Below are 21,953 nucleotides of genomic sequence, written 5' to 3'. Positions count from 1 at the left end.
TTTTTGGTTGTCATGACTGCAGGATGCTACTGGCATCTCGAGACCAGGGATGCTGGTCAACATTCTGTAATGCACCTGACAAAGCATTATCTGGTTCGAAATTTCATTCATACTGAGGCTGAGAAATGCTGTTGTTAGATGGATCCTGGACATTTTACAGTGGAGATGAATTTCCTTGACATAAAATTGTATTTTGTTAAAATAAATAGCAACTGTCCCCAAGAAAGAATTTTCACATTAAGCAGAATAATCTGTTAAGGTGATTGTTCAAAATGTTGATTCCAGGGCCCCACCCCCAGCGCTTATGATTCAGTATTTCTAGAACATGGCCTGGAATAGTGCTTGTAGTGAGCCGCTCAGGAAGTTGCCATACAGACGGGCCCAGGCACACTTTGAGACACCACCTTATTGCCTTATCAGTCATCACAAAGAGAACTCAGACTTTTTGAGGACAAGGTTTGACCTTAAATGTGTTTCAGGGCTGGGGACTCCAATGGTAAACCTCTGGGTTGCACTCAAGAAGGTGGGAGCTTGATGGCCATCCAAGAGTAACGTGCCTGGATCTTATCAGATAGGACTTTTTGGCCTAGAATTCTGGAAGCCAAAGTTGTCTGTATCAGGACATTTGGCCCCAAAACAGGATATACAAATAAATACAAATAGTGTACAAGTCCTTGGGAACAGTCGAGAGATGAATTCTTTTACTTACGTGCCTGCCACTCCCTACATCACCACGTCATGTAGGGGTGGCAGGGTGGGTAGAATTCCACTCCTTAGACACAGATTTCTGCAGTGGATCAAGGTCTCCAAATTGAGGCTCTGGGAATTTTCCAACACCACTCTTTGCCCCACTCCCAAACTCTGCCCCCATGAAGGCAGTTTTCCCTCATGGTCTCAGGCTCACCACCTCTCCCAGGATAACCCTGCCCAGTTCCTTGAGTGCACATCAAGGGCTGTCAGCCAGCCAGGACCGTATGAAAGAAATCGGCAGCCTGTGTGGGCTCCAGAAAGGGTGGGTGCAACCCCAGGGGAGGGGGCACAGATCAGCCTTAGAATCTGCATCATTGAGGTCTGCAGGGCCTAAAGAAAGTCTCACACAGATCCTGGGAGGCCTGAAGTGTCTGCCTCATGCACCTCCTGCTCCTAGGTCTATAATGGTTTCTTTTCTCTGAAGGCTCATATCCTCCTTTTAAGACTCAGCCTAGGTGCACGTGTACCAGGAAGCCTTCCCCCTCCTGTGTGATCCCCTTAGCCTAGACTCACCTGCTTTGCTGTGATTGCCTGTTTGTTAGCCTGTCTCCTTCAAACAGGGGCATCTTGCGGGCCCAGCACACTCTCCTACAGTGACCAAACTTTCTGATTTGCCTGGGACTTTCCTGGTTTTAGCACTGAAAGTCCTGCATCCCAGAAAACAAAACCACTCTGTCCTGGGCAAACCTGAGGACTGACAGGCACCAGCAGCAGAGTCAAAACCTCCTCCCAGCTGGGGGACTCTAGGGTGACCACGTGCCACCCTGGGATGAAGAAGGAGGGAGGACATTGGGAGAGCGCAGGGGGCTGGGTTCTTAGCCAGTCCTGACAAGTTCCAATTCAACATCTCTAACAGGAAGCTCAATGCCTTGTCTGCAGTATGTGCTTGGTGCATTGGAGTGTTGTTGATATTGGTGTAATTTGTGAAGTTCTCCACATTTAAATTCCTTCTGCTGAGATATAGCCCCTCCCTGACCTCTCAGAGGAAACGTGTTTCCTTGAACCCAGAATGCTGATCGGTACCCTTCCCTTTCTGAACTCCTGGGGCCTGGGGCACAGAGCCTTCCCCCTTGCAGATGACTGGGGGTCAGTCCCCATGCCATGTAACAGGAGAAAAGGAAACAAGGTTTTGCTGCGTGGAGCCCGTTTCTGTATTTCAAACTATTGAAATACGACTGCTAAGGGCCAGGCACAGTGGCTCACGCCTGTAATCCCAGCACTTTGGGAGGCCGAGGCAGGGAGATCACCTGAGGTCAGGAGTTCGAGACCAGCCTGGCCAACACGGTGAAACCCTGTCTCTACTAAAAAATGCAAAAATTAGGCTGGGCGAGGTGGCTCACACCTGTAATCCCAGCACTTTGGGAGGCCGAGGCAGGCAGATCACCTGAGGTCAGGAGTTTTTGAGACCAGCCTGACCAACACGGTGAAACCCTGTCTCTACTAAAAAATGCAAAAATTAGGCTGGGCGCGGTGGCTCACACCTGTAATTCCAGCACTTTGGGAGGCCGAGGCGGGCGGATCACGAGGTCAGGAGATCGAGACCATCCTGGCTATCAGAGTGAAACCCCGTCTCTACTAAAAATACAAAAAATTAGCCAGGTGTGGTGGGGGGTGCCTGTAGTCCCAGCTACTTGGGAGGCTGAGGCAGGAGAATGGTGTGAACCGGAAGGCGGAGCTTGCAGTGAGCCGAGATCGCACCACTGCACTCCAGCCTGGGCGACAGAGCGAGACTCCTTCTCAAAAACAAAAAACAAAACAACAACAAAAAATTAGCCAGCCATGGTGGTGCGTGCCTGTAATCCCAGCTACTCGGGAGGCTGAGGCATGAGAATCACTTGAACCCAGAAGCCGGAGGTTGCAGTGAGCTGAGATCGTACCACTGCACTCCAGCCTGGGCAACAGAATGAGACTGTGTCTCAAACAAACAAACAAACAAACAAAGACTGCTGAGAATTAAATGCCCCAGAGGGTGAGTGATGGAGTTGACTATCCCAAAGAAGAGCAGGGCAGAGGGGTCTGACCGGCAAACCGGGTCCCTAGAGGTGGAGGCTGTGCAGAGTTTGCCTTATCTAAGGTCTGGCCCAGGCCTCAGCCCTATCCTGGACCCAAGACACTCACCCCCTACTTTAGGCACCTGCTCCAGGGGGTTTCCTCACCACCACTACCCAAGGGTCTGAACAAAGCAAACTCATCCTCTACATCGACTTCCTTCAGAAGGCTGCTTTTCAAGCCCCAATCTCCAAAAAGCAGGGTCCACTGGGCACCGCTAGCCTCCCAAGATACTGCTGTGAGGTGCTGAAGCTGGAAATCCGTGGCTGGAGCCTGGCCCCTGAGAGGCAGCGAATGCCCTAGCTCCAGGCCCTCCCCCAGATCACTGTGATGACCAGAGATCACCCGCAGGGCCCAGAGAAGGCAGCTGGCCCTTCTGATGGATGGTGGCTTCCAGCACACTAGGGCCACACTAGGGCCTTGCTCAGGCAGGCCTGGAACTGCACAGGCTTGCCCGGAGAGGCCTGAGCAGGCCAGTGGGCAAAGTGACCGACCAGGCAGAAGTTATCCCTGTGAGCCTCTGTCCAGGACATCAAATGCAATCATTGCCTGAAGGACTATTTAATGCCACATTGTGTTGGTCATCTTTTATGCTCCATTTCACAGCCTGTCAGTCCAGCTGTAATCTCTCAGTGCCTGATTTAGCTTTCTTCCCTGGGCTTCCCTGCCAGGCAGAGCTGCTCAAGCTGTTCTGGGACATCTGCAAACCGGCAGGTGCAAGGAATTAACATCCTCTGGGGGCAACCTACAGCTGATAGCGGATGGGTAGACACAGTCTCCCCATAGCCCTGAGGCTCATTCTACAGGTTCCTCAGAAGGCCTCCAGTGATATTGAGCCTCAGCTGCCCACAGTGGTGTCAGCTCAACAACACAGCCTTGGACTGGCTGAGCCTCCGTCCCAGTTTCATTCTTCCCAGTCCCCTATGCCTGAGCCCATGGATCACTTCCTAAATGTGTGTTCCTGCACACAAACCTTTGTTGCAGTTTCTGCTTTTGGGAAGAACTCAGCCTGAGACACAAGATTACTTCCTCAGATACGGACACACTCCTGTTGTGCCAAACTCAGGTTTACTAATAACGTTTTACACGTGTATAGCACTTTACAGCTTACAAAGTTCTCATTCCAGCTGTGTAACCATTTGCCCCAGAACTCAGTGGCATCACTATGATGACATCACTCAGGATGGAGCCACTCATGATGCTCAGAGATTTTGTGTGCCGGGGACTGAGAGGGTGCAGTGGGCATAGCCTTTCTGCCCCTGATGTCTGTGGCAGGTGTCAGATGGAATGATGAGGTCTCCCTCACATTTCTGGTGAGTGATGCTGGCTGCCAGAAGCTCTACTCCTCTCCATGGGTAACTTCTCACAGCATGGCAGCAGGACTGTCCCTCCTCAGCCTCTGAAGTCAGGCAGCATCATTTCTATTCACCAAGGCAGGCAAGCACAAAGTCCCACCTAAGGTCAGGGGGCGGGGGGCCATTTTGGGAAAATACAATCCACTGTGGTTACTTCCCACGTTATCTCCTTTGATTCTCACAAAAGAGACTGTATCTAATCTTTGAATCTGCAGTGCTGAGGTCAAGTAGCAGGTGTGCATGCAGTAAATCACATTTGCCTTGTGGACAGAGACAGGTATTAGAGTCAGACTGATCTACGTTTGAATCCTGGTTTCATCACTTAGTACCTGTATGATCATGGAGAAGTAATTTAGCTTCTCTAAGCCTCAGTTTCCCAATCTTCACAATGAGGCCAAAATACTCATTTCCCTTGCTGGTGCTAGAATTTGATGCAGTTGTGTGTGTAACATGCTCAGCAGGCTGCTGACACCTGCGGGATCAGCCTCTCTCTGTTTCTTCCTCTTCTACTCCATCCCACCTCCCACCTCCTACACTAATGAGCATCTTGGACTTTCCAGCAGATGCAGGGACGTAAGTGAGCAGAAAGCATTTAGGCACGTGTCCAGGGTCTTGACAACAGGCTGGAGTTTGTAAGAAGTCGGGATAAGCAGCTACAGTGCCCCCTCTCTTCCTCATCCCTGGACACATCCCGCCCAGCCCAGAATTGAGAGCATTAACTCAGCTCCTCCCTTGTACAGCTTCAGAGTCTCAGGTTTCTCTGGTGCCCTATAGATTCTCCCAGAGTCCCAAGGGCAATGGGGAAGCCTGCTCCTCACCCCCAGAGGCCTTGCCAGGACTGCAGTCTTGCTGCCGGAGGCCTAATAGCAGGTGTGCCTGGGGGTACCACTGTGGTGCAGTTTGTCTCACCCCCAACCCCCTGATGGTTTGGGTCTCTACAGCTTTCCTCCTCCCACTGGGTTGGGCCCTAGCCCTGACTCCAGAAGTTAAGTGACTTTTGTTCCAGAAGGTGCTGTATTCACAGTCTCCCCTGGGCCTTTGCACATGCTGTTGTTCCTCTGCCTGCAATGTTCTTTCTACTTGCTCTCATTGCATGTAAAACCCTATCCTGGCTTAGACATTACTTCCTTAAGGAAGCTTTCTCAGACCCTTCTCTGCCAAGGTGGGCACACAGTATCTGACATGCCCCTTTGGTATCAGATCCCAGTGAACTGTACTTGTATTTACTTTGTGTTTTCCTCCCCACCAGGCTGGGACACACTTGCCCTATTCACTGCTGTGTCATGTAGCACAAGCCCAGCACCTTTGATGTGAGATAAAATGAATGGATAGGCCAATGGACAAGCGGTGAATGAATGAATGAGTCAATGGATTGGTGCTCCCTCACCCAGGGCACATGCCTTCCTTGCAACCCTCTTTCACCGCTTACTCAGGGATGTGCATCTGATTCCTGAAGCATCAGAGTGGCTCCCCACTCTCCGGCCAAGTTTCCAGCAGAGCCTGCCTGGGCATCGCTTCCAGGATTACTCCTGGACCAACTTCGCCTGAGCATTTCTGCAGCCTCATCATCTGGGGAATATATAAAAATAGTAAGTGGTTCCCCTGGCAACCACCACAGCAAATGGTAACCACGGTGGGCGGTCCAGGAAAGCCTCGAGGCTGGGAGGAAAACAAACTCGGCCCTCACTGCTCACTCACCGAATCTTGGCTGGCCACCGTGCCCTCTGAGCTGCCTTACCTAGTCTCATGGCTTCCTGGAGACCACCTGCTCTGAAGCCCAAAGGGAAGTAACGGGCTGGAGGAGCTGCTCCATCAGCCAGACCATCCGCCCCATCAGTTCCTGGGCTGCTACCCCTGCACCCTCTCTGTTGGGTCACCAAAGGCCTCTTCTGGCTGCCCTGCTGTGTCCAGTACCTTCTCTGGGTAATCAGAGGGCTTCCCAGAAGCTGCCAGCGGGAGACTCAGCCTTGCTGCCAGGGTCTAATATCATGTGTGCCTGTGTGGACCCCTTGTGCTGGGCTGACCAAGCCCCTTTGTGACAGTTTGGCCTCTGTCCAGGTCTTCAGCTTCCCTGCCCTCCAGCCGGGCTCATGGCCTGGCTCTTGCAAGTTTACCCCTCCACCAAGGTTTAGTCTAGGCGCTGCCCAAGGCTCGAATCTTGTCACCACCACCTCCTCTCTGGGATTATTAGAGGGCATGGGTCTTCTGCATGCTAAACCCGTGGGGTGAGAGTTGGGAGCACGGGCTGGGAGGGTGCTTGGAAAGCATTGCCAAGCTGGCTGCAAAGTGTCCACAGGCAGCCAGGCTCTAGGAGATCCTGAGAGAGGGAAAATCCAGCAGCTGAGACACTAAGCAGGTCTGGAGGCAGAACCTGGAGTGAGTGTAACCCTGAGGTGTCAGGGAGCGGAAGCCTAAGGTCTCCAGTGGGTGGCTGGTGGGTGCAGTTATTTCAGAGTAGCCTGATCAGCCAGGCTACTGCTGTCTTTTCCCTGTACATGAGCAAGGGTTTTGCTCCCCTGCCATCCCCCAGCCTCCTGGAATATTGAGTTTCGCTGCCTCCCCTTGGCTGTGGTTACCTCTACCCTGTCCTTGCCTCTCCCAGCTGAAGCCTACTTCCTGCCTCACTGCCCCTACCCCTGCCTCTCGTCTAAGTCGGTGCTGATGGTCATTGCAATAGTGGCACTGGGCTAGCATGAGCCAGGTGCTGGCATGCCATGTTTGCGGCTTAATTTGATTCTCTTCAAGGAGGTACTAACATTTGCTTGGGTCTTAGGAAGCATTAGTAACTTGCAATGGAAACTACACCTCTGACAACTGAGAGGAGAGGTGCTGGAGCTGAGATTCCAAGGCAAGTCTTCCTTCCAGCCTGGGCACTTTCCATTCTGCCATGTTGTGCCTGAAGATCGAGACTTCCAGGGAGCCCTACCCCAGGGCCATTGGAATTAGGATGTGGCATGCTGAGCTGGTGGCAGATATTCTAAAATCATAGCAAGAGAAGGTACCTGGAGGTCCTGTGGAGAGAGACTCTACTTCTGTGTATGTGTGTATGTGTGTGTGTGTGTGTGTCTGTCTGTCTGTCTCTCTGTCTCCCAGGCTGGAGTGCAATGGCACAGTCTGCAACCTTCGCTTCCTGGGTTCAAGCAATTCTACTACCTCAGCCTCCCAAGTTGCTGGGATTACAGGCATCTGCCACCGCACCTGGCTAATTTTTGTATTTTTAGTAAAGATGGGGTTTCACTATGTTGGCCCGGGTGGTCTTGAACTCCTGACCTCAAGTGATCCTCCTGCCTCAGCCTGTCAAAGTGCTGGGATTATAGGCATGTGCCACTGTGCCCGGCCTTGTTTTTTTTTTTTTTTTTTTTTTAAAACACATAATTTAATCCGTTAGTTAACAAGTATTTCTTGTGCTCTAGTCTTCACAGAATTCTGTGGTGAACAAGACCTGCTGTCATTTGAGAGAGGTTCTCTCGGACTAAGGATGTGTGATACAGGCTCAGGGTACTAAGCCCCATGGCATCACCCAGAGGGAGGTCGTGGGACCCAGGCCCATCTGTGGGAGCTCAGAACCTGCTGGTGGCAGCTGCAAGCCACCCCAAAGATACGAGAGGTAATAGTGGCTGTGGTGGCCAGTGATGCCCACCTGGAGTCCATGCGAGCTGTGGCTGGGACTCTGTCTAATCTCCCCCATATTTCTGGATTTGGCCTTCACATTGAGGAATCTCTTACTACTCAGGATCCCTGAAATACATCTGTTGCCTTCCTACCTGAGCCCTCTCACTTCTTCCCCTTTCCCATTTATCCATGACCCTCCCCTTAACTGTCATTCATAACCTCTGTCTGATTCATACCACTGCACTCTCTCCACCATTCCTTCAAAGATCAAGCAGTTTCCTTCTGTTAAACAAAATGTATGGGAGGCCATTATTTGGATTGACCTCCTGCATTAGGCTCCAACAGACCCATTCAAAATGGAGTCACTCATGCTAAGGTTCCACACCACGAAACCAAAAATGAAGCTGTTTACTTGTAAGATCTGAGCTTCTGAGAAATCAGAAGAGAGTTGATAGTCATATCCCATTAAGCTAACAAGATCCTCAATAAGGAAAGTAACTCTGAAGCGGCCAATCTGCATCTTATTCCTTGTTTTGGCTTTCTTCAGCCTTTCTGCCTGTAAAGCTCAGCCCTTAGCTCAGTTCATGGGAGTTCCTTTTTGTTTTGTAGACTGGATACTGTCCTGTTCATGAATTGCTAATAAAGGCAAACTAGACCTTTACAGTTCAATTTATTGAACTTTTGTTATTTGATATGTCCCACAATTTATCAATCACAGCTGATTTCACATATCCATTAATCAACAAAGAAGACGCATATTTTTTGCTTATTATATGTCCAGCACTGCCCTAGGTCCTGGTTTTGGGGTGAGTGGGGAGGAAGGATTAATTAAGTAAATGTAGGAACCTGCTCTGCTCTTAAGGGTCCCCAAAGAGGAGAGCAGTGGGCTGAGTTGCAAAGTGGTTTCTCTAGGACTAGGAGCTGTGGAGATCTACAGGGATCCCAGCTACAGAGTCCTGAGCAAGGCAGGCTGGGGTAGGAGCTTGCGGAAGGGTGTTGGGTTTTTCTCGGAAACTTCTGTCCTGGTCCGACCCACCAGCAGCTGCCTGCATGGGACGACAGTGCCTCCTGGTGGTCAATTCCTGGAACTCTCCAGCAGCTGTTTTGTAAAGCCCAGGATTAAGCTCCCTCAAGAACTTCTATTTTTGGTTCCCAGTATTTCCATAATGAAATGCTAACAGAGGCAGCCAAATGGCTTCCCAAAGGACCTGAAAGCTGCACTGCCAAACTCCTGTGTTCTCCAGCTCTCTGCTTCCCGGGGTCAGATCTGCTCTTGGTTCTCAGGGGCAGTTCTCTATTCCATACGGTTTAATTAAAGGGTTCCAGGGATAGCAACTATATGTTTGCCTTGCCGAGTCTGACCTCAGGCTGTGTGCACATTCAGAATGACGTGTCGGAAAGAACACTGGATCCAGGATCAGGAGGCTCGTCCCACGCCAGCCGCTAAGTAGCTGTGAGATAATAATTTCAATAATAGCTACATTTATTCAGTATTTACTCTGAGCCAGACATTGCACCAAGAGCTTCACATACATTGTTGACTTTGATCCTCACAACAAGCCTATGAGATTGATACTGCTGTCATCTCCACTTTACAGAAATCAAGGTAGAGAGAAGTCAAGTAACTTGGCCAAGATCATACAGTGTGTGGCAGAGTTAGGACTTGAGTTCATGTTTCTGGGCATCCACTATGCTACACTGAACTATGGACCTCAAAGAATTGGAAATTAGTGGTAATGTCCAGAAACTGATGTTTTTAAATGTTCCTCAGGTGATGGTGATGTGGAGCCACCTTTGTAATCTATGGGGTCCCAGCAGCTCTAACACTCAATGAGCCCCATGCTTTCCAAGAAGCAGAGGTGAAGTTGGGATGAGTTGAGAAGCCTGGGTTCAGGCCCTAATCTCCACGGGTGTGCAGGGCTGAACAGGGCCACAGCACAGCAGAAACACCATGAGGGCAGAGCAGTCATCCTGCCTGCTGTCCTCTTTATCTGGAGATGGTTTGTAGGACAGGAGAGCAATTGCCTTCCACAACATTCCTCAGAGTTCGTTATATCACATACACCCCAATCTACAGATCCATCACCTGTCCATTTATCTCAATGCCTCTAGAGCCATTTTCTATTTTTTAATAGATTCACTTGACAAACACTTGAGAGCAGGCCTGGAGTCTATAAGGGTGGAAGAAGCTGGCATGGCCCCACTCTTGTGAGTTGGCAATATAGAGGAGGAGATAGGCAGTCAGCACATTATGAAAAAAAAATGCACACTGTGACACATGCTCTGAAAGACACAGAAATGCACAGTGGTGGAAAACAACAGGACAGCAGAGGGACTTAATAAGACAGAATGAACTGGGATTAAACAGAGACCAGAAGAATGTTTTTAGTGTGTTCCTCTTGTTGGTAAATGAGCTCTGTTGTGTTCACTATGTGTTGGGCAGTTTGGTGCAGAGCTTGCTTTTCCCCGGGCCTCTGCTGGAGTCCCCTCCAGGACATGGGGTGGTTGCTGTTGACATTTTCTCCCTGAAAGCCCAGGTATCTCTCTAGAGATGGAGAACTCTGAGCTTCCTTTTTACAGAAAGGACTCAAACTGGTGGCTGTTTGGGGGTGGGGCAATGATGGGTGATGTTTGAGTCTGGAGTTTCAGAATCAGTAAAGTCTCTGCAGTCAGAGCCTTGAGGTTTGCTGACTTTGTGTGACACCCAAGGCATAGGACCCACAATGAAATCTGTGGGGAGGGCGCTTGTGATCCAGATGTGGGTGTATACCTGTGAGCACAGGCATGTGCGCGCACACACACACGTGCATGGGAGCAGGCTCAGGCTTCAGCTCCTGGTCACACTAGTCTTTCTTCTCTTTTCTGTGATGGTGGGGCTGAGACTTGGTAAACCACTTTTGGCATTGGCGGCAGCTTCCTATCGGATTCAGCCAGTAGGGGGCGCTAGAAGGGATACTGGAAAGCTGGAGGGAAGCCTTCTATTTCTTGTTTACTTCTGTTCTTGTAAGCGTTCCGGTGGTACTTGTTCACCCTGGCAGTAACAGTTCCTTACCATAGCAGCAGCTAGATTCAGTTTACAATCTTTCTAACACTTGTAGAACTAACTTCATCACCCCCAACTCAGAGGCCAACACCAGCCGGCAGGCACCCCCTACCTCACCAGATGTCTAGTTCCAGCTCCACAAGATGCTCCTGTCTCTAAGTTTTAATCATTGCAAATGCACCTCTTTACTGCCTCCTTGGGGTGGTAGTGCTTCCTCCACGATACCTTCTTAACATTCTCTGACATTAGTGTTAAGGGATCCCAACCCCTAACATGAATTTCCTGGACTATGGGGGCCTTTTGTGCCCTTGTGAGCCCTGGGGAGATCAAAAGCAGTTGTGTAACCCCTCGGTGGTTAGTAACTGCTCTACTCTGAGAAAGAAGGGCTGGTTTATCCTTGGAGAGGCGAGTAATTCTGTTCTCAGCTCTTCCATGTGTGGGCCTCCACATCTCAGGGAGAAAGGACAAGTGCCATCTCAGTTCCAGTCATCTTAGCACACGCCTCCCATTCTGCCTCCCTGCTGATCTGCACCTTACCTGTGGCCTGGCCTGGCCTCAAAATGCTCCCAGGAGGAGAGGCCATGGCCTTCTCCATGCCCCCGCTCAAGTGTGAGCAGAACTGATGGAGAAGCTGGGCGGAGGAAGGAGAGAAACTCGAGTGGGAGACCTTGGGGCCGTTGGGGGAGGGTACAGAGAAGGTGGCTGCCTCGGATAGAGTGGGTTTCTGTTTCCTTCCCCATTAGTGTCTTTCTCACGGAGAAAATCTCTTTTCCCTGAAGTAACTTGACTGAGTCTTTGACTGGTTCCCCTTTGCAAGGTGAACCCAAGAAAGAAAAGAAAAGAAAGGACAAGGAACCCAACATCCACAGAGGACCTGCTATGTGGCAGGAAGTGCTGGGAGCCCTGCACACATGTATGGCCCTTGAGGACTGATTGAGCAGCTCTGGCTGATGGGGGCACGGCTGAGGAGGAGGAGGAGGAGGAGGGGAGGGCCTAGGAGGACAGTCTCAGAAGAAAGAATAATGAACACTAGATGTGAAAACTTCCACACAGCAGGTGGCCCACCAGGTAGGATCAGAGCAGTTCCCTGCCATTATAATAGATTGTCTTTTTGCCTAGCTCTTCCGTGTTTGTATGGGGGTGGTGTGTGTGTGGAGGGGAACACAGTTTTGTTTTGTTTTGATCATTTTTAAAGCTTTACGGAAGTATAACAGACACACACAAAAATCGCATACATATAAAGAGTACATCTTGATGAGTTTGGACATATACATACACCTGTGATAGCATCACCAAAATTTAGGTACTAAATACCACCTCTAAAACTTTTCTTGTGTTCTTTTGTGTTTTGGTTTGTTTGTTTGTTTTTGGTAGTAGGAACATTAAACATGAAATCTATCCTCTTAACATATTTTAAAGGGTGCAATTCTGTATCGTTAACTACAGGCCCCATGTTGTACAGCAGACCTCTAGAACTTACTCATCTCGTATAACTAAACTTTATACCCATTGAGCAACATTTCTCCATTTCCCCTTCCCCCAACCCCTGGAAACTGCCCTTCTATTCTCTGCTTCTATGAGTCTGACTATTTTAGATACCCATTTAAGTGGAATCATGCAGTATTTGTCGTTCCGTGTCTGGCTTTTTTCACTTAGTATAATACCCTCTTGGTTCCTCATGCTGTTGCAACTGGCAGGATTTCCTTCTTTTTTAAGGTTGAATAATATTCCATTGTATGTATTTGTCACATTTTCTTTATCTGTTCATCTGTTGATGGACATTTGGGTTGTTTCCCTATCTTGGCTATTGTGAATAAGAAAAAAAATACAGTTTCTCAACCCAAAGCCAACAAAGAAGCATTGTGCAAAATATAAGTGTTGACAGAAAGGCAGGCTAGGAGGGTAAACAATGGCTGGCATACAGCACAGATCAGGCTTCTGAGAGAACCGTGACGCCCCGGGCACACCTCTTCTGCCAGCACTAGCCTCACTGGGGGAATTTGTCAGTGCTTTGCAGACCCATAGGTCCCATCTGGTTCTGGTTTGTAGAGGGAGGCAGTGGGATGCAGGCCCACCAGTGGGAGTTCGGAGCCTGCTGTCAGTTCTGCCTTTTCTGCCAGGGGTGTGTCCGAAAGGACTGATACAAAATGCCTCGGTGTGTGGCCCTCTCTGTACCATTTTAAAACTCTTCAATAGCGATCAGTGCAGTTATTAAAGGCATCAGGTGGAAATCAGCCACTTAGAGCTGACAGGTGGCTGATTCTGACCCCCACTCCCCAGCCATACATGTCTGGGGTAGAAACTGGTCACATAAACAGGAACTACAGCCTTTCTCAGGCTTTGCACTTGTCCCAGTCTCTCAGCAGGGTCTCCAGGTCTCCCTTTTGGGCTTGTCCCAGCAAGCATCCCACCTGAGCTCACTCCTCACCTGCCCAACTCCAGCGATCTGGGGTGATCTGCAGCACCTGCCCTCAGTGCCTCCAAAGCTCGAGAAGGTGCCACATCACAGGTGGAGGGAGGAATGCTGCCTGTGAAGATTTCCTCCCCCACAGAGTGTCCCGGACTGCTGTGGTGCATGGCGCCCTCCTTGAAGGGGAGACACGTGCACCTGCCCTCGGCCACATGTCGATTCTGACGCTGCGTGGCCGTGTGCTTCCTGGGTCTCACCAAGATTCTTGAGCGAGCAGCCTTCCCTGTAGACTCCTTAGGCTCAAGCCTTCAAGGATCAGGCTAGAGGCTGACCTGAGTGACCAGCACCAAGTGGTCCTCCAAGCTGTCCCTCCTCCTGGACCTCCCCAGCGAGGTGCTCGTCACTCTCGGACCAAGACCTCTAGTCTTTCTCTTGGGATGAGTTATTTCTCATCCTTAGTCTCTCACACCAGTGTACTCCTGGGCTCCCAGCCCATAAGACATGTTTGAATCTTCCCTATGCAAACACCCCACTGTGCACAGGTGTTGTTATCCTCATGTTGTGGGTGGGGAAACTGAGTGTTGGATGACTGAATGTTGGATGACTTGCCTGAGGTCACTCAGAGTCTCCAGATCCCTAACACTGAGTCAGCCCTATGCTCACCACACAACATTGTGTTACACACCACCTCACGGTTGTGGCCAGAAGCTATGCTTTGAGATTGTCACCTGGCTCTGTCCAGGGACCCGCAGGACAGGCTGTTCTGACATTGGACTGTGGTGGTTCCCATGTAGGCCCAACATCAGAATTGCCTGTGAAACTTTGAAAAACTCAGGTGCCAGGGCCTAAGCCCAGGGAATTCTGACTCACTAAATCCAGGTGGGCTCAGGTGCACAGGTATCTGTAGAGTCAATTCTTATTCTTCATGGTAGTTATGTTTATGAAGTCTCTGTGAACATTAAATGAGCAGATACTGAACCTTTGCTCCTAGGGGAAACACAGGGTTAGATTCCTGCCTGCCTCTGGTTACAACCTATACATAGCCTTGTTTTATGTATGTTTCTATTAAACACACCTTCTTTATTCTCTACTGTTGATTCATTGACACTGAACTCATGGCCAGTAGCACCATAACTTGTGTCTGAAAGAAGCTTGTCTGATACACGTGTTTTCTCTGTAAGGGACATCGCAGCCTTCTTGTGCTTAGGAACAAACACCAGCACTCTGCTTGGCGGACATTAAAATTTTTGTTTTCATAGGTTATTGGGGAACAGGTGGCATTTGGTTACATGAGTAAGTTCTTTAGTGGTGATTTGTGAGATTTTGGTGCACTCATCACCTGGGAAGGGTACACTGAACCCAATTTGTAGTCTTTTATCCCTCATCCCCTTTCCGCCCTTTCCCCTGAGTCCCCAAAGTCCATTGTGTCATTCTTATGCCTTTGCATCCTCGTAGCTTAGCTCCCACTTATGAGTGAGAACATCCAATGTTTGGTTTTCCATTCCTGAGTTACTTCACTTAGAATAATAGTCTCCAGTCTCATCCAGGTTGCTTCGAATATGCTTAGGGGACATTTTAAACAGTGAAATCACCAACACAAAGCACAAAAACATGAAAAATGTGGTACCAAATAGCCTGCAGAAAAGACACTTGTTTGCATTGTGGGAGCAGAAGCCAGCAGGCTGAGCGGGCCTTGTTCCATCCCCGCTGGGAATGTGCGTGTTGAGCAGCCCTCATTCTTCCCCACTCTGTGTGTTTCTGAGAATGACCCCAAAAGTGCAGCCAGTATTGATTTTGGGGTCACAGATACAATTTTGCAAGTAGGTGAATTTGTATGTATAGAATCCATGAATGGTGAGCATGGGCTGCATTTTGCAAGCTGTTGGCCCAGCGGTGTGCTGGGTCTCACAGCAACTGGTAGCAGGAGTTGGCTGGGCATGAGGATGGTGCAGGGGAGCCATGGAGTGGGGGCCTGAGCTGCTGTGGAGGGTCAAGAGGGCAGGTTGGCTGGTGCCATCGAGGACTGGGGACCCAGCGGTGCAGCCGCTGCGGGCTCTGGGCTGTGACTTCTGCCCTTGCATCAGCACGCAAATCACCACAGATCTTGGACTTCCACCCTCAGTGGGCTGATGATTCAAAATTCAGAACTTGGTTTTCCCATAGAAACCGTGTTATGAGTGGTGGGTTGGTCCTCAGCTTGGGTCACAGAGGCCCATGTCACACCTGGTTCACGTGTCAGTGAGGCATGGTGGGACCCACGACACCTGAAGCCACCCCAGCAAGCCTCCCCTGCAGGGCTCAGGGCTCAGGCTGTGAGAAGGAGGGGCTCCCTCTGCTTCTCCTGGGGTCCTGAGACTGAGGGGTTCCTCCAGGAATCTCTAGAGAAAGGTGAGGGCAGGAGTACTGGACAGGCAGTGGAAGATGGGGTGGAAGCCAAAGTCAGGGTTTCAGTGGGGAGGGGTTACAGGCATCTAGGGCAGGGTGGCGGGGAGTGGATAGGAATATGTGAGGAGGGGCCAAAGAAAGGAAGGTTTCTGCAGCCACAAGCCTCTCTCCACCTGCTGCCCTACTTGGCCGTACACATCGTCTAAAGTCATGGCACGGGCAGAGGAGCCCCAGCCTCAGGGCAGCTCTGTAGGAGTTTCCCAGGTTGCAAATCTGGATCCACACAAGACCTGAAGCTGAGGCCAAACTCTTCACAGCCTTGCTAACTCTTGCCACTGGAGCTGGACACTATATCGCTGAGATGCCCTCTCCCACCCAGAGCTGACTGGTGGCTGAACACCCTGCGCCTGCCTCAGACACTCGTTTGCCCTGTCCCCACAGGTCCAGCTGCAGTGAGGATGGAGAGTGGCTCAGAAGGAGCATGAGGCACAGCCTGTGGTTTGGGGCCCAGGAGATACTGACTACTCATCAATACCTAACCTTGCTTTGTGTGTTTCCATGTAAAGACACCTCATTTACTCTCTATTGTTGGCTCATGAACGTTGGGCTGTAACTCATGCCTGATCGAAGCTTACCTAACCCACGGACGCTCTCTGTAAGGCACAGTGCAGCCTTCTTGCCCTTAGGAGCACCTCAAGTTTGACTTGACTCCTCATCCTCTACCTGACCCAGCCTGTTCTGAAAGTAGATAAACAGAGTTCATAGGGAACATTCTTTCTCCAGGAAGCTCAAGGGAGGACATGGGTCCCGGCCAGGTAGTGCTGAGGACTGGCTCCCAGGAGGACTAGGGCCTTCCCAGCCCTGGGGAGGAAGGAGGTGTGAGGGTAAGAAGGCCCCAGAGCTGAGCTGGGGAAGGGGGATTCTGAGCTGCTCTATGTATGCCAGCTCTGACAGTCAGTGCCTCTGGAGACATCTGCGGCCTGTCCTCCTAGGAAGCTCAGATTCCTGTCAGATTACCTTTCCAGTTTCCTGGGCCCCCAGCTACCTGTGTGGGAGGAAAGGGGTGGCTCATCTGGGAAGCCCTTGTCACTGGGTTATGGTTATCCTCTGCGGAGGGTGAGGTGTTTACTCAGAAGCTGCAGGGAACTGACACCAAAATGGAAACTCCCTGAACTATCTCTCCAGAATTCTCCCTTCTATCTCTTTTAAAGGGTTTAATCTTTACAAGCTCCAAACAGCTTATTCAGTAAAGTCATTCAGCAAAAAATAAATCCTCATTGATAATGGTTTAATTTCCTCCTTCCCTCCCTCAAGGACAAGGATTATCCGCCTAAGGGATCCACTCCCTCCCTCCCTCTCTGCTTTCCCCCATTCAAACATCATTTCATTTCCATTTGCTACATGCCAGGGGCTGGGTGCAAGTGGATTTCTCCCCCAGATAAATGCCTTGGCTTGTGGTCCCTTCTGCCTAGTTGCCCTGTCTCCCACTGCTGCCCCTCACACATCCCAACTGGGATCATCTTGGACACCTCCCGGAAAGTGCTCCACCTCACTTCCGGCACGGGGCACGCTCTGCCTGGCATGCTCTGGCCCTGGCCATGTGTAGCACCTGCCTTCCTGGTAGCCGGGGCGGCCTCAGGCATTTTTGTTTTTCTTACCTTATGCCTCTTCCTTGAAGACTTTTCTCCAGTTGCCTTACCCGGCTCAGCCCCTGCCTTTGCGTCAGCAGCCCACTCGGAGGCTTGTTGCCCTGCGGGCTCTGGGTTCTGGGCTTGCTGCTGTGGGATTTCTTGTTTGAATTGGTGTGTGTGTGTGTGCGTGCCTGTGCCTGTGCATACTCTCCATCATCATTGGAGCTTCCTAGGGGCAAGCATCATTTCTTCTCCTCCCTCTGGACCTTTGATCTATGGTCCTGACTGACAGTCCTGAAGTCATGGCTGAAGGGACACCTTGGGCCCCAGGCAGGATTTATGGGGGAGAACAATTAGCGAGTTGCCCCCCTCCGCACCCCCTGACTTTCTATCATTCTCCCACTGCGGCCTGGCTTGCCCAAGGAGGTCACCCCAAATGGGGTTTCAAGGACTCTGATTGGCAGAGAGGAGCTGCTGAACCTAAACAAAACACGGCTCCCCCAAGGCAGGGAGCTCTCGGCCAGGAGGACTTTGGGATGGTTTTCAAACTATGCAATGACGTGGTCTAGGGATTCCTTGCAGGTGACTGCAGGGCCTGGGGAGTGAGGGGGTGCCTTGTTGGGGTGGGGGAGGCAGGGCCCAGCCCCAAACCTACATCAGTCAAGCAGCTCCTCCAATTTTATTTAGGCTGTTGGGCTTAGTTGAACTTGAAAAATGTACTTCTGTGGCCTCAAAGCTTAGAAAACCTTCACTCTATCCTAAACCTACAGCCTTCTATTCCTGCCATATTCACAGCTGTCAATCAGGGGCTGGAGGGTTGGAGGGAGGAGCCCATGCTCGCCTTCTGGAAGCTGGGACACCAGTGGCCATGTCTCTGCAGGAATCCAGCCTTGAGCCTCTGCTTGTCGCTAGTTGGAGAAGGCAGTGCTCAGGGCTAGCTCACGGCTGCAAGCGCTCACGGGGGCCACACCAGAAGAGTGTGGAGAATTGGGACCCTGGCGCTTCCCTGGCCTCAGACCCAGGGGGCTGGGATCCCAGATGCATGACATACACCAGGAAGTGCCACTTTCTGAAGGAAAGAGCCTTCACCTAGGAGTCCAAAGGCACGGGCTCGAGTCTGGCTCCCACTCACCAGCCATGGGGCCCAGTTTACTCACTGTGTAGATGGAGGTGACACCCCTGCTTCTCCTTCCTCTCTGGGTTACATATACTCTGAAGCTGCCAGTGTGCTCTGAAAACTGTTGAATGCTGTTGACATGCAAGGTGCTGCTGTGGCTCTTGTCACAGTCCCCAGCTAAGGAGGAGGGCCAGGGCTCTCCTGGGGTATTTGGGGCAGTCCTTGGCCTGGTGCTTCTGGGCTGAGCTTGAGAAGAATGGGAGAGTCACCAACTTAGTCATGGGCAGGGTTCGCTTGGGAGGTCCCGGCCTATCTTGGTCCGTTTTGTGTTGCTTTAACAGAACTCCTGAGGCCAGGCAATTTATAAAAAAAAAAAAGAGGCCAGATGTGGTGGCTCATGCCTGTAATCCCAGCACTTTGGGAGGCAAAGGTGGGCAGATTGCCTGAGCTCAGGAGTTTGCGATCAGCCTGGGCAACACGGGTGAAGCCCCATCTCTACTAAAATACAAAAAATTACCTGGGCATGGTGGCACGTGCCTGTAGTCCCAGTTACTTGGGAGGCTGAGGCAGGAGAATCGCTTGAACCTGGGAAGCGAAGTTGCACTGAACTGAGATCGCACCATTGCATTCCAGCCTGGGCAACAGAGTGAGACTCTGTCTCCAAAAAAAAAAAAAAAAAAAAAAAAGACAAAAAAAACAAAACAAAAAACAGAGACTTATTTGGAAGAGGCTTATTTGGCTCACAATTCTGGTGGCTGGAAGGCTCAAGATCGGGCAGCTGCACTGGTGAACGACTCAGGCTGCTTCAACTCATGGGGAAAAGAAAGGGGAGTGAGTGTGTGTACAGAGATCACATGGAGTAAGAGGAAGCAAGAGAGAGAAACTGAGGAAGCAAGATTCTAAAAAGAATCTAAAAAGAAAGCAACCCTGCTTTCGGGAACTAATCTATTCTATGAGAGCCAGAATGCACCCATGAATCTATTCACGAAGGATCTGCCCCATGACAGAAATACCTCCTACTACACCACCACACTGGGGATCAAATTTCAACATGGGTTTTGGCGGGGACAACCCACATCCAAACGGTAGCATGGCCAGACCCACCAACCTGGGCAGTGTGTGGGCGTCTAGGGTTTTGTCAGGAATGGAATAGGCGGCCCTGGGCATCCTGAGATGGCTCCAGGAGCTTTGGAGGAAGGTGAAATTTTCTGTTGGGCGTAATGTTGGACCTTTCAGTGTCAGCCCCAAGACATGAGTCTGTTTATTTCCATTCTTCTAGTCCTGGATGAACTAATTTGCCAGCCCTAATCCAGGGCAGGCGCCAGACCCAGGTGTCTTCCCAGGGGAAGTGGAATGAGAGTGGCCTGCCTGGTCCAGGATGTCAGCGGAGCAGGAGGCCTGCAAGAGGGGAACCTTTGACTCAGGAGGAGTTCACATTAATGGTGGGCTGGGAAATGCCCCACAAGAGATGGAAAAGAAGCAGATGGCAGATCAGGAGCTGGATGTGGCAGTTAGGGTGACCTGCAAAGGAATGCAAAAGAACGGGTTTGCAGGTCCCAGGAGGGAGTTGCAGACGTGCAGTTCCTTCTTAGGCTGCTTTTCCCCGCTTCCTCCCTACAGAAGGCCTGACAGCCTTGCCGACAGGGGTTTGGAGATCAGCGAGCTGCAGGCCGCACATGCACCCAGGGCTGCTGTCTCTGTCAGGCGTCTTTAAAATATCTTTGCATTACACAAGTCATACGTGCTGGCAGGGGAAAAAAATGCAAACGACAAATGTACGAAGAAAATGAAAGTTCTCCTCCCTGCTCAACAACAGCCTCTGGCCCCTTCTGAAACCAGGCCCAGTAAAAGAATTCCTAACTTGGGAAAGCCAAGGACTTGTGTTGAAGTGTCATTCTACCTGTAGGCGTGCCTGTTAACATGCATTGCCAGGTGACAGTCCAAATCACACACTCAGGGGTTAATTTCCACGAATGTGGGCATCAGTGACTGAGATAACCCAAGCAACAGGTAATCTCAAGCCAGCTCTCTTCCTGTGGGTTGCATTATTTGATTTCATACATTTTTGTTTGCTGCAAAGTTACCTTTCTAGAGATGCCAGGTTCTGGCTGAAATGGAGTTGAGTTTGAATTAAATGAGCCTAAATCCATCAGTGGAGTTGGGTGGGTGACCCGAACCCAGAGACGATCTTTTGGTGTAGGTGGAGGATTGGTGAGAAAGCTGGAGTGAGGACTCTGCAGCAGGAAGTGACTTGAAAGACAAAAGACCATGCTGTCCCGAGGCATCTCTCCCCTGCCAGAAGTCTCTTCTTCTGGGTTAATAAGAACTGGTTCTGGCACTGGCTCCGTGACCTCTAGGAAGTGTTTGAGGAGTGCTCCCCATGTGCTCCTCCAGCCAGCCTTCCATCCCTCTCCTCCTTGCTGGGGAGGCTGCCTGAAGCCACCCCCATGGGCTGCCAGCTGGTCCAGGCAATGCGTGGGAGGAGCGTGAGGTCCCTTTGTCAGCAGCCTGACTGCCTCCTAAAGGACTGGGGTGTGGCAGTGGCTGAGTCCTCTCCTGGAGGCTTCCTTGTTCTCACGGATGCAGGCAACCCTCTCATATAGCTATAGCACATGCCAGGCCATGGAAACCAACCAAGTGGCCATTACTACTCAGTCGAACTCCAACCAATCCAAACCACAGGTGAGGGGGTGGAGGACTCAGAAAAGAGAAACACCGTCCCAGAAAGTGACAAGAACACAGATGCTGTGGTGAAGATCACGGACTTTACCTGAGTTGGGTGAGTCTCCCCATCACCACTTACTAGCTGTGTGGCTTTGGCTTTGGGCAATATACCTAACCTCTTGGAACTTCAGTTTTCTCCTTTTCTTTTCTCTTTTCCTTTTCCTTTTCCTCTTTTCTTTTCTTTCCTTTTCTTTTCTTTTCTTTTCTTTTCTTTTCTTTTCTTTTCTTTTCTTTTCTTTTCTTTTCTTTTCTTTTCTTTTCTTTTCTTTTCTTTTCTTTTCTTTCTTGAGTCTCACTCTGTTGCCCAGGCTGGAGTGCAGTGGCACGATGTCGGCTCCCTGCAACCTTCACCTCCCAGGTTCAAGTGATTTTTCTACCTCAGCCTCCCGAGTAGCTAGGATTACTGGAGGCGTGTGCCTCTAGGCCCAGATAATTTTTGTATTTTCAGTAGAGACGGTGTTTCGCCACGTTGGTCAGGCTGGTCTTGAACTCCTAACCTCAGGTGATCCACCTGCCTTGGCCTCCCAAAGTGCTGGGATTACAGGCATGAGCCACTGCCCCCAGCCTGAATTTCAGTTTTCTTATCTTTAAAATGGGATGGCCGGGCATGATGGCTCATACCTGTAATCCCAACACTTTGGGAAGCTGAGGCAAGTGAATCACCTGAGGTCAGGAGTTTGAGACCAGCCTGGCCAACATGGTGAAACCCTCTCTCTACTAAAAAATGCAAAAACATTAGTCGGGCGTGGTGGTGGGCACCTATAGTCCCAGCTACTCAGGAGGCTGAGGCAGGAGAATCTCTTGAACCCGGGAGGTAGAGGTTGCAGAGAACTGAGATGGCACCATTGCACTCCAGCCTGGGTAACAGAGTGAGACT

Source organism: Rhinopithecus roxellana, chromosome 8, assembly GCF_007565055.1.
Source record: "Rhinopithecus roxellana isolate Shanxi Qingling chromosome 8, ASM756505v1, whole genome shotgun sequence".
NCBI classification, from domain to species: Eukaryota; Metazoa; Chordata; class Mammalia; order Primates; family Cercopithecidae; genus Rhinopithecus; species Rhinopithecus roxellana.
Note: the sequence above shows the minus strand (reverse complement) of the source record.